This window comes from Balaenoptera borealis (assembly GCF_965194805.1).
Source record: "Balaenoptera borealis genome assembly, chromosome: 5".
In the NCBI taxonomy this organism is placed as follows: Eukaryota; Metazoa; Chordata; class Mammalia; order Artiodactyla; family Balaenopteridae; genus Balaenoptera; species Balaenoptera borealis.
Genome location: NC_138862.1, coordinates 42,409,888 through 42,422,862, shown reverse-complemented (window position 1 = coordinate 42,422,862; position 12,975 = coordinate 42,409,888).

Below are 12,975 nucleotides of genomic sequence, written 5' to 3'. Positions count from 1 at the left end.
CCTAGGTATTTTATTCTTTTTGTTGCAATGGTAATGGGAGTGTTTCCTAATTTTCTCTTTCATGTTTTTCATCATTAGTGTATAGGAATGCAAGAGATTTCTCTGCATTAATTTTGTATCCTACTACTTTACCAGATTCATTGATTAGCTCTAGTAATTTTCTGGTAACATCTTTAGGATCCTCTATGTCTAGTATCATGTCATCTACAACAGTGACAGTTTTACTTCTTCTTTTCCAATTTGAATTCCTTTTATTTCTTTTTCTTCTCTGATTGCTGTGGCTAGGACTTCCAAAACTATGTTGAATAATAGTGGTGAGAGTGGGCAACCTTGTCTTGTTCCTGATCTTAGTGGAAATGGTTTCAGTTTTTCACCATTGAGAATGATGTTGGTTGTGGGTTTGTCATATATGGCCTTTATTATGTTGAGGTAAGTTCCCTCAGTGCCTACTTTCTGGAGGGTTTTATCATAAATGGCTGTTCAATTTTGTCAAAAGCTTTTTCTACATCTGTTGAGAAGATCATATGGTTTTTCTCCTTCAGTTTGTTAATATGGTTTATCACATTGATTGATTTGTGTATATTGAAGAATCCTTGCATTCCTGGGATAAACCCCACTTGATCATGGTATATGATCCTTTCAATGTGCTGTTGGATTCTGTTTGCTAGTATTTTGTTGAGGATTTCTGCATCTATGTTTATCAGTGATATTGGTCTGTCTTTTTCTTTTTTTGGGACATATTTGTCTGGTTTTGGTATCAGGGTGATGTTGTCCTCTTAGAATGAGTTTGGGAGTGTTCACCCTTCTGCTATATTTTGGAAGAGTTTGAGAGGGACAGGTGTTAGCTCTTCTCTAAATGTTTGATAGAATTCACCTGTGAAGCCATCTGGTCCTGGGCTTTTGTTTGTTGGAAGATTTTTAATCACAGTTTCAATTTCAGTGCGTGTGATTGGTCTGTTTAAATTTTCTGTTTCTTCCTGGTTCAGTCTTGGAAGGTTGTGCTTTTCTAAGAATTTGTCCATTTCTTCCAGGTTGTCCATTTTATTGGCATATAGTTGCTTGTAGTAATCTCTCATGATCCTTTGTATTTCTGTGGTGTAAGTTGTTACCTCTCCTTTTTCATTTCTAATTCTATTGATTTGAGTCTTCTCCCTTTTTTTTTTTTTTTTTTGATGAGTCTGGCTAATGGTTTATCAATTTTGTTTATTTTCTCAAAGAACCAGCTTTTAGTTTTATTGATCTCTGCTATCATTTCCTTCATTTCTTTTTCTTTTCTGATCTGAATTTTATGATTTCTTTCTTTCTGCTAACTTTGAGGGTTTTTTGTTCTTCTTTCTTTAATTGCTTTAGGTGTAAGTGTACATTGTTTATTTGAGATCCTTCTTGTTTCTTGAGGTAGGATTGTATTACTATAAACTTCCCTCTTAGAACTGCTTTTGCTTCATCCCATACATTTTAGGTCATCGTGTTACCTTTCTCATTTGTTTCTAGGTATTTTTTCATTTCCTTTTGATTTCTTCAGTGATCTCTTGGTTATTTAGTAGTGTATTGTTTATCCTCCTTGTGTTTGTATTTTTTACAGATTTTTTCCTGTAATTGATATCTAGTCTCATAGCGTTGTGGTCTGTAAAGATACTTGATACAATTTCATTTTTCTTAAATTTACCAAGGCTTCATTTGTGAGCCAAGATATGATCTATCCTGGAGAATGCTCCATGAGCACTTGAGAAGAAGGTGTATTCTGTAGTTTTTGGATGGAATGTCCTGTAAATATCAATTAAGTCCATCTTTTTTAATGTATCATTTAAAGCTTGTGTTTCCTTATTTATTTTCGTTTTGGATGATCTATCCATTGGTGAAAGCGGGGTGTTAAAGCCCCCTACTATGATTGTGTTACCATCAATTTCCCCTTTTATGGCTGTTAACATTTGCCTTATATATTGAGGTGCCCCTATGTTGGGTTCATAAATATTTACAATTGTTATATCTTCTGCTGGGACTGATCCCTTGATCATTTTGTACTGTCCTTGACTCTTGTAATAGTTTTTATTTTAAAGTCTATTTTGTCTGATATGAGAATTGCTACTCCAGCTTTCTTTTGATTTCCATTTGCATGAGAATATCTTTTTCCATCCCCTCACTTTCAGTCCGTTTGTGTCCCTAGGTCTGAAGTGGGTCTCTTGTAGACAGCATATATATGGGTCTTGTTTGTGTATCCATTCAGCTAGTCTGTGTCTTTTGGCGAAGCATTTAATCCATTTACATTTAAGGTAGTTTTGTTTTTTTTTAATAAATTTATTTATTTATTTATTATTTTTGGCTGTGTTGGGTCTTCGTTTCTGTGCGAGGGCTTTCTCCAGTTGTGGCAAGTGGGGGCCACTCTTCATCGTGGTGTGCCGGCCTCTCACTATCATGGCCTCTCTTGTTGCGGAGCACAGGCTCCATACACACAGGCTCAGCAGCTGTGGCTCACGGGCCCAGTTGCTCCGCGGCATGTGGGATCATCCCAGACCAGGGCTCGAACCCATGTCCCCTGCATTGGCAGGCGGATTCTCAACCACTGCACCACCAGGGAAGCCCTTAAGGTAGTTATTGATATGTATGTTCCTATTACCATTTCTTAATTGTTTTGGGTTTCTTATTGTTGGTCTTTTCCTTCTCTTGTGTTTCCTGCCTAGAGAAGTTCCTTTAGCATTTGTTGTAAAGCTGGTTTGGTGGTACTGAATTCTCTTAGCTTTTGCTTGTCTGTAAAGGTTTTAATTTCTCCGTTGAATCTGAATGAGATCCTTGCTGGGTAGAGTAATCTTGGTTGTACGTTTTTCCCTTTCACTACTTTAAATATGTCCTGCCACTCCCTTCTGGATTGCAGAGTTTCTGCTGAAAGATAAGCTGTTTACCTTATGGGGATTCCCTTGTATGTTATTTGTTGCTTTTCCCTTGCTGCTTTTAAAATTTTTTCTTTGAATTTAATTTTTGATAGTTTGATTAATATGTGTCTTGGCGTGTTTCTGCTTGGATTTATCCTGTATGGGACTCTCTGTGCTTCCTGGACTTGATTAACTATTTCCTTTCCCATATTAGGGAAGTTTTCAACTATAATTTCTTCAAATATTTTCTCAGTTCCTTTTTTTTTCTCCTCTTCTTCTGGGACCCCAATAATTCGAATGTTGGTACGTTTAATGTTGTTCCAGAGGTCTCTGAGACTGTCCTCAATTCTTTGTATTCTTTTTTCTTTATTCTGCTCTGTGGTAGTTATTTCCACTATTTTATCTTCCAGGTCACTTATCCATTCTTCTGCCTCAGTTATTCTGCTATTAATTCCTTCTAGAGAATTTTTAATTTCATTTATTGTGTTGTTCATCATTCTTTGTTTGCTCTTTAGTTCTTCTAGGTCCTTGTTAAACATTTCTCATATTTTCTCCATTCTATTTCCAAGATTTTGGATCATCTTTACTATCATTACTCTGAATTCTTTTTCGGGTAGACTTCCTATTTCCTCTTCATTTGTTTGGTCTGGTGGGTTTTTCCCTTGCTCCTTGTCTGCTATGTATTTCTCTGTCTTTTCATTTTGCTTAACTTACTGTGTTTGGGGTCTCCTTTTCGCAGGCTGCAGGTTCGTAGTTCCCATTGTTTTTGGTGTTTGCCCCCCGTGGGTAAGGTTGATTCAGTGGGTTGTGTAGGCTTCCTGGTGGAGGGGACTGATGCCTGTGTCCTCCTGGTGGATGAGGCTGGACCTTGTCTTTCTGGTGGGCAGGACTGTGTCTGGTGGTGTGTTTTGGGGTGTCTGTGAACTTATTATGATTTTAGGCAGCCTCTCTGCTAATGGGTGGGGTTGTGTTCCTATCTTGCTACTTGTTTGGCATAGGGTTTCCAGCACTGTAGCTTGCTGGCCGTTGAGTGGTGCTGGGTCTTAGCTTTGAGACGGAGATCTCTGGGAGAGATTTTACCATTTGATATTACATGGGGCCAGGGGTCCCTGGTAGAGCAGTGTCCTGAACTCAGCTATCTCACCTCAGAGGCTCAGGCCTGACACCCAGCCAGAGCACCAAGACCCTGTCAGCCACACAGCTCAGAAGAAAAGAGAGAAAAAAAAGAAAGACAGAAAGAATAAAATAAAATAATGTTATTAAAATAAAAAATAAAATAAAATTATTAAAAATTTTTAAAAAGGAAGAAAAAAGAAGAGACCAACCAAACCAAAAAACAAATCCACCAATGATCACAAGCTCTAAAAACTATACAAAAAAAAACAAAAACAAAAAACCAACAGCCAGAACCCTAGGACAGATAGTAAAAGCAAAGCTATACAGACAAAATCACATAAAGTAGCATACACATATACACTCACAAAAAGAAAAAAAGGAAAAAAATTTATGTATATATAAAAAAAAAACTAAGAGAGCTACCAAATCAATGAACAAATCTACCAATGATAATAAGCTCTAAATACTAAACTAAGATAAACATAAAACCAGAAACAAATTAGATGCAGAAAGCACACTCCAACTCTACAGTTGCTCCCAAAGTCCACCGCCTCAATATTGGGGTGACTTGTTGTCTATTGAGGTATTCCACAGATGCAGGGTACATGAAGTTGATTGTGGGGATTTAATCCACTGCTCCTGAGGCTGCTGGGAGAAATTTCCCTTTCTCTTCTTTGTTTGCACAGTTCCCGGGGTTCAGCTTTGGATTTGGCCCCACCTCTGTGTGTAGGTCACCTGAGGGCATCTGTTCCCCCCACCCCCAGACAGGACGGGGTTAAAGTAGCAGATGATTAGGGGACTCTGGCTCACTCAGGCCTGGGGGAGGGAGGGGTATGGAAGGCGCGGCCAGCCTATGGTGGCAGAGGCTGGCGTGACTTTGCAGCAGCCTGAGGCACGCCGTGTGTTCTCTCGGGGAAGTTGTCCCTGGATCACGGGACCCTGGCTGTGGCAGGCTGCACAGGATCCTGGGAGTGGAGATGTGGATAGTGACCTGTGCTTGCACACAGGCTTCCTGATGGCTGCAGCAGCAGCATTAGCATTTCATGCCCGTCTCTAGTGTCCACGCTGATAGCTGCAGCTCGCATCTCTCTCTGGAGCTCATTTAGGCAGTGCCCTGAATCCCCTCTCCTTGTGCACCCCGAAACAATGGTCTCTTCCCTCTTAGGCAGTTCCAGACTTTTTCCCGGACTCCCTCCTGGCTAGCTGTGGCACACTAGCTCCCTTCAGGCTGTGTTCACACAGCCAACCCCAGTCCTCTCCCTGGGATCTGACCTCCGAAGCCGGAGCCTCAGCTCCCAGCCCCCACCCACCCCTGCAGGTTAGTAGACAAGCCTCTCAGGCTGGTGAGTGCTGGTCAGCACCAATCCTCTTGCGGGAATCTCTCTGCTTTGCCCTCTGCACCTCTGTTGCTGCGCTCTCCTCTGTGGCTCCGAAGCTTCCCCCCCACCCATCCCCTGTCTCCACCAGTGAAGGGGCTTCCTAGTGTGTGGAAACTTTTCCTCCTTCACAGCTCCCTCTTAGAGGTGCAGGTCCCATCCCTATTCTTTGTCTCTGTTTTTCCTTTTTCTTTTGCCCCACCCAGGTACATAGGGAGTTTCTTGCCTTTTGGGAAGTCTGAGGTCTTCTGCCAGCGTTCAGTAGGTGTTCTGTAGGAGTTGTTCCACATGTAGATATATTTCTGATGTATTTGTGGGGAGGAAGGTGATCTCCACGTCTTACTCCTCCTCCATCATGAAGGTCCCCCCTCTTCGTTCTTTTTTATGGCTGAGTAATATTCCATTGTACCACATCTCCTTTATCCATTCCTCCATCGATAGACATTAAGGTTGCTTCCATGTCCTGTCTATTGTAAGTTGTGTTGCAGTGAACATTGGGGTACATATATCTTTTCGGGTTATGGTTTTCTCTGGATATATGCCTGGGAGTGGGATTGCTAGATCATATGGTAGCTCTATTTTTTGTTTTTTAAGGAACCTCCATACTCCATCATGGCTGTACCAATTTACATTCCCATCAACAGTGTAGGAGGGTTCCCAGAGGACAAAAATATTTTTAAAGAGTTTCAAGTGTATTCCATAGCCTTAGCCGACTTATTACAGAATACTATCTGTATTTATTTATTTATTATTTTTTTTTTACTATTCTTTGTCTTGTATTATTAAAAAGAAGGTGTGTGAAATGTTCACCTCCCAAACTTAGGCACTCTGATGATTCATGTGAATCATAATTAGATGTAATGGCAAGTCAGAAGAGCCTAAAAATTGTCCAGTGTATTCCTTTTGAGATTGGTCACACTGAGGAGACAATGTAGTGAAAGCCATAAATTTTATAAATGTCACTTTACCAAGTATTTCTGTCAAAAAGTTCATAAAATAAGAATTGATGTTTACTTTTCAAGAATGAAAACAAAGTTTACAACTTTCTCAAAAATATTTGCCATGTAATAAATGTGTTCTTCGTCCTAGACTGGCTAGTATCTCAATATAGAGTTCCTATCCTGATGGTCTAATTAAGTTTCCTTGTTATCTATATTATCTATTAGAAATACATTAATCGAATGGATGAGGAATCTCCAAGAAAATATGGCTACGCTGGTTCCCAGTATTCTGACTCTTAACCTCTGCATTTTATTGTTACTATCAAGGAATTTTTTAAACCTACACTCAACAAGTTCAGCCATTATCTATGTATTTTTTAATGTTTATTGAAATATAAATTCCAAGAAATTGCCAAGATATTATTGATGGATATCATGTATCTTTCACCCAGTTTTCTCCAAAGGTTTTATCTTATGCAGCTATAGTGTAGTATCAAAACAATGAAAGTGATATTGAAAAAATGTGTATTTATAGTTCTGTGTCATTTTATCATGTGTAGAATCATATAACTGCCACTACAATTGAGATACAGAATTATTGCATGATCAAGAGGATTCCTCTCATGTTACCCCTTTATAGGAGCACCCACACTTTCTCCCTCACCATTCCTAGCTCCTAGAAAATACTAATTTGTTATCCAGTTGTATAATTTTGTCATTTCAGAAATGCTGTATAAAGCAAATCAAGTCAAATCAAATAGAATGTGACCTTTTGAGACTGACTTTTTTCATTCTACATCCTTGAAATCAACCCAAGGAGTTGTGTGTATCAATAGTGCCTTGAACATTTTTTAGAATTCCCTTTGATTGATCTTTAGTGTTTCTGAGCATATTTCTTTGTATTGATTTTTAGTGGTTATTCTAGGTATTACATTTACATATATAATTTATCATAGGGTATTGATGTAGACATTTTACCAGAGTGAACTATATAAAACTTACTTCCCTTAAAAATCTTTTTCTTTGCCCATTTATGATATAAATTTTCTTAAATACTTCCTTTCTATACCTTGAGAAGCACATCAGAAAAATGTTATAACCTTTCCTTCAATTTATCAAACATAATTTAAGAAATTCAAGAGATGAAAGTCCATTGTATTTACCCATATTTTTACTCTTTTTATTGTTATTTCTTCATTCCTAATATTCCAAGGTTCCTTCTTTTATCATTTTCTTTCTGTTTTAGGAATTTCCTTAAGCCATTTTCTTAGGATAGGTCTTCCAGTGGCAAACTCCTTTTAGTTTTCCTTTGTCTGTGAATGTTTTAATTCTACTTCATTCCTAACGGTTAATTTTGCAAGGTATACGATTCTGGGATGAGTATTTTTTGCTTTCATCACCTGAAAAATGATACGCCACTTCTTTTTGGTTTTTGATCAGAAATCCACTGTTATTTGAATCACTTTTCTTCATAGTGAGGTTTAATTTCTCTCTTGTTCCTTTCAAGGCTTTTTTTTCCTGTTCTTTCATTTTCACAAGTTTGATTCTTATGGGTCTTGGCATGGATATATTTGGGTTTATCTTATTTCGGGTTTGCTTAGCTTTTTTAATCTATAAGCTTACGATTTGTTTGTTTGCCAAATTTGGGAGATTTTTAGCCATTATTTCTTTTTTTTAAATTTATTTCTTTTTGGCTGAATTGGGTCTTCATTGCTGTGCATGGGCTTTCTCTAGTTGTGGTGAGCGGGGGCTACTCTTCATTGTGGCGCAGGGGCTTCTCATTGCAGTGGCTTCTCTTGTTGCAGAGCATAGACTCTAGGCGCATGGGCTTCAGTAGTTGTGGCACATGGGCTCAGTAGTTGTGGCTCGTGGGCTCTAGAGTGCAGGCTCTGTAGTTGTGGCGCACGGGCCTAGTTGCTCTGTGGCATGTGGAATCTTCCCAGGCCAGGGCTCGAACCCATGTCTCTTGCATTGGCAGGCAGATTCTTAACCACTGCACCACAGGGAAGTCCCCATTATTTCTTTGAATACTTTTTCAGCACCACCTTCTTTCTCTTTTCCTGAGATTCTGGTGACATGTATTTTAAATCTTTTATTATAGTCCCATAGGACTATAATAGTCCCCCTGAGGATCCTTTCTTTTTTTTCTCTGTTGTTCAGCCTTGGTAATTTCTATTGTTTAATCTTTAACTTCACTGATTCTTTATTCTGTTCTTTCCATTATATTGTTGAGCATATACATTGAATTTTTATTTCTGTTATTTTATGTTCAGTTCTAAAATTTCCATGCAGTTCTTCTTTGTATCTTTATTTCTTTGTTAAGACTTTTAAAAAATTTGTTTCAAGCATGTTTGTAATTTCTGGCTGAAGTGTTTTTATAAAGATGCTTTGAAAACTTTGTTAGATAATTCCAATATTAGTATCACTTCAGTGTTGGTGTCTGTCGATTGTCTTTTCTGATTCAACTTGAGATTTTTCTGGTTCTTGGCACAATGGGTGATTTTCCCTATTATCTGGTGCGTTTTATATATCATATTAGGACACTCTGCATCTATTTTAAATCCTCTGTTTTATCAAGTCTCCTCCAAGATGGTTGTGGGAGAAGAAAAGCTGCCTTGTTCCTGCCAGGTAGTGGTAGAAGTCTAGGTTCCCCACTCAACTTTTGTTGATACCCTGGAATAGAGGGGAAGGATGCCTCATTACTGCTAGATATGGGTGGGAGTTCAGGATCTTCACTAGGCATCCACCCTGGCTGTGAAGGTGAGGAGCACCTTGTTATTTTCCCTCACTTGACAAGAAAGTTTTGTTACTGCTGGGCTGTGATGAAATTTGCAGCTTCCCACTACTGCTCCTCTGATATTTTTACTGAGAGGGGCAGGGGCGCACAATACTGCTGAGTAGTGATGGGAATCCTGAACTCTCACTAGCCTCTTCTGACACCACCTCTCTGTGGGAAAAACAAGATACCTTGCTATGGCTAGATAAGGTTGGAAGTTTAGGCTCCCCACTCAGCCTTTGCTGATGAAGGTAGGGGTGGAGCCACTGTGCCTGGATCCATGGTGTTTGCCTAAAGTAGAGCAGTTACAATCCAAACATCTTCTGTCTTGCCTTCCTTCCCTTTTCCTGGTCCTTTGGCTACAGAGAACAGGCTTTCACTATGGCTTTTTTTTTTTCCCTATGCTCGTTGGTGCTTTCAAATCACCAGCTTCTTCAGTGCTCAGTTTGTGATATATGAAGCAAAATGAAAATCCAGGGAACTCACTGCCATGTCTTTCCTTGGGTCCTAACTTCCCTTGATGGTCTGCTTTCTTCTCTCCACCTTTCAGAGCCTTTTTATGTGTAGTTAATGTATCATGTACAGGGTTTTAGCTGCACTTAGGGGGAGAAATAGGAAGAAGTGCATTTACTCCATCTTTGTTCAGGATCAGAAGTCCATTATCTACATATTTTTAAAAGTTACTTCCCTCTTAGGGCTTCTATGCTCTTATATACAGGGGTACCTTGGAGATATTGTGGGTTTGGTTCCAGACCACCATAGTAAACTGAATATCACAATAAAGCGAGTCACACAATTTTTTTGGTTTCCCAGTGCATATAAGAGTTATGTTTACACTATACTGTAGTTTATTAAATGTGCAATAGCATTATGTCTTAAAAAACAGTGTGCATACCTTAAAAGATACTTTATCACTAAGCAATGTTGACCATCATCTGAGCCTTCAGTGAGTAGTAATCTTTTTGCTGGTGGAGGGTCTTGCCTCCATGTTGATGCTGCTGACCGTTCAGAGTGGTGGTTGTTGAAGGTTGGGGTGGCTGTGGAAATTTCTTAAAATAATACAACAAGGAAGTTTACCATATCGATTGACTCTTCCTTTCACTTGAACATTTAGGAGTCATTGCTGGGTTATTAATTGGCCTAATGTCAATATTTTTGTGTCTTGAGGAATAGGGAGGCCTGAAGAGAGGGAGAGAGATGGGAAACAGCCGGTTGGTGGAGCAGTCAGAACATGCACATTTACTGCTTAAGCTCACTATCTTATAGGAGTATGGTTTGTGGCACCCCAACACAATTACAGTACTAGCGTCAAAGATCACTAATCACAGATCACCATAACAAATATAATAATGGAAAAATTTGAATATTGCAAGAATTACCAAAACGTGACACAGAGACATGAAGTGAGCAAATGCTGTTGGAAAAATGACACCAATAGACTTGCTCAATGCAGGGTTGCTAAACCTGCATCACAATATCTCGAAGCATAATAAAGCAAAGTGCAATAAAATGAGGTATGCCTGTATCCTAAAAAATGGAGTTTACTGTATTTTTAGGTTCTTTTGAGTGTTTACATTATAGAGAAAAGAACATAAGATTTTGGTTTATATGTATCTAGGTGTGAGTCTTGATTCTGCCATACACCAGCTATACGAAACTAGACAAGTGATTTAATCTCTGTGTGCTTTTTATGTCTGTAATATAAAATAATGCCCATCCCTAGGGTTATTGTGAGGTTTATGTGTAACGTTGTGGGCATATAGTGGGTACTCAAAATTAATTCTTTCTGCTCTTATTCTGGCGCTCTTTTAGTCTACATACCCTATATTACCAACATGTATTGTTCAGAGGACTGTATATGGAAGCTTTTTGAGAGAAGAAAATAAACTCTAGTATAAATGTTGATGTAATATAGCTATTGGCCAGATACCAGCTTCAAAGTCCTCTAGGATTTTCTTCTTATATCACTTCTAGAGTCTTGCACCACTAAGAATATGCTTGGGCTTTGAAATTTAAAAGTTGAAAAATAACTAACTCTAAGTTGAAAAATAACTATATCATATAGCTTAAACATTTTAATTCTCATGGGAATTTCAATTTTCTTTTGGAAAGTAGATGTGGAAATTTCAATACTTGTTTAAGCAAGACAAATAAATATTCTTGCACATACATGTTCAGATGTGATTCAAAATATAAGGAGCTAGATACTATCCAATATTATAGATGTTTCAGCCCCAGTTAAGGTGATGCAGTGTCTTGTGTCAGTGATCTCCAAACTGTTATTCCCACGGTATTCTTTTGTCATTTGTCTTCCTAAGAATGTCTCACCATTTTAAGTAATTATAATTTCAAACCAAAACTTCTGAATTGGAGCATCAGTTGTTGATATAAATGGAAACAATTCATTAAATATATGGAAATAAGATAATTCACATCACCTGCAGCTTTAGTACAAATAAATGCTAGCTTTTAAAATGTTTATTAAACATTAAAAATACTTTTCTATTACCCATATTAATTTTTGGACACAGTGATAACAACAAATCAGTTTTTTCTTTTTTTTTTTTTAAATATTTTTATTGGAGTATAATTGCTTTACAATGGTGTGTTAGTTTCTGCTGTATAACAAAGTGAATCAGTTATACATATACATATGTTCCCATATCTCTTCCCTCTTGCGTCTCCCTCTCTCCCACCCTCCCTATCCCACCCCTCTAGGTGGTCACAAAGCACCGAGCTGATCTCCCTGTGCTATGTGGCTGCTTCCCACTAGCTATCTATTTTACATTTGGTAGTGTATATATGTCCATGCCACTCTCTCACTTTGTCACAGCTTACCCTTCCCCCTCCCCATATCCTCAAGTCCATTCTCTAGTAAGTCTGTGTCTTTATTCCCGTCTTGCCCCTAGGTTCTTCATGACCTTTTTCAAATGAGTTTTTCCTAAATCTCATATTTAACTAAACTTTTGCAGAAAGAAAAAGTTCTTTCTTTTATAAAGACTATAGTGTTTTAATCCTATAGTTAAAGCAATGGTTATTTTGCAAAAAAGACTTTATGGTTAAAACTAATTTATAGTTCATTTAATTTAATAACTTAAAGAACTAGATTTTCAATATTATATCAAATCCCTTCCATTTTAAATAATTTATCAAGTGGCAGTGATAGACTAGGAGGGAAAACAGAAACAATATTTAAGACTCAATGTAATGAGTGAGGGATCCAGAGGTCCTTTACTACTTACTCTGTGCTTCTTCAGTAGTTTGTTGTGCGTATCATTTGTGATAAATCATAGCTCCCTTGCACTATATCATAATCATTGTCATCCTAAAGCATTCAGAACCTACCAAAGTATAAATTACTGCTCAAGAGGTGGTTACCCACACTGGAGAATGCATTCACATTTTTGAGCTTCTGAAATACCCTCTGATAAAATAATTAACCAGATAGGACCTGGTTTGAATATTTATTAGATACCAGGGTGAGTAGGTATCATTCTTCTATTTCTTATCTCTAAAATGAAGATAAATAATTGCTTGGCAAGTGGTTCATACATTTAAAGGGAAAAGAACATTATATTTTTAAGAAATTATTGAGAAAAGCATTTGACTTATCTTTGTCTTCAGTATGTACTTCGGGAGTGACAGGAATTAAAAGAAGACTTTTCAAAGCATCAGAAAAAAAAGAAAACAACCCAAATTCACATAAACTCTTCATTTTCACCAAATAGAATTCAATCTAATAATTTAGCAGGAAAAATTCTACTCAATCTCCAAAATTTAGTGCTAGCATTTTTTCTCTGGAAAACTCTCCTGAATTTAATGCAAAGATTACATGCTCATAGTACTCACCACAGAATTCTGTGATTATGTATATATATATATTTCTTTACCATCTTGAA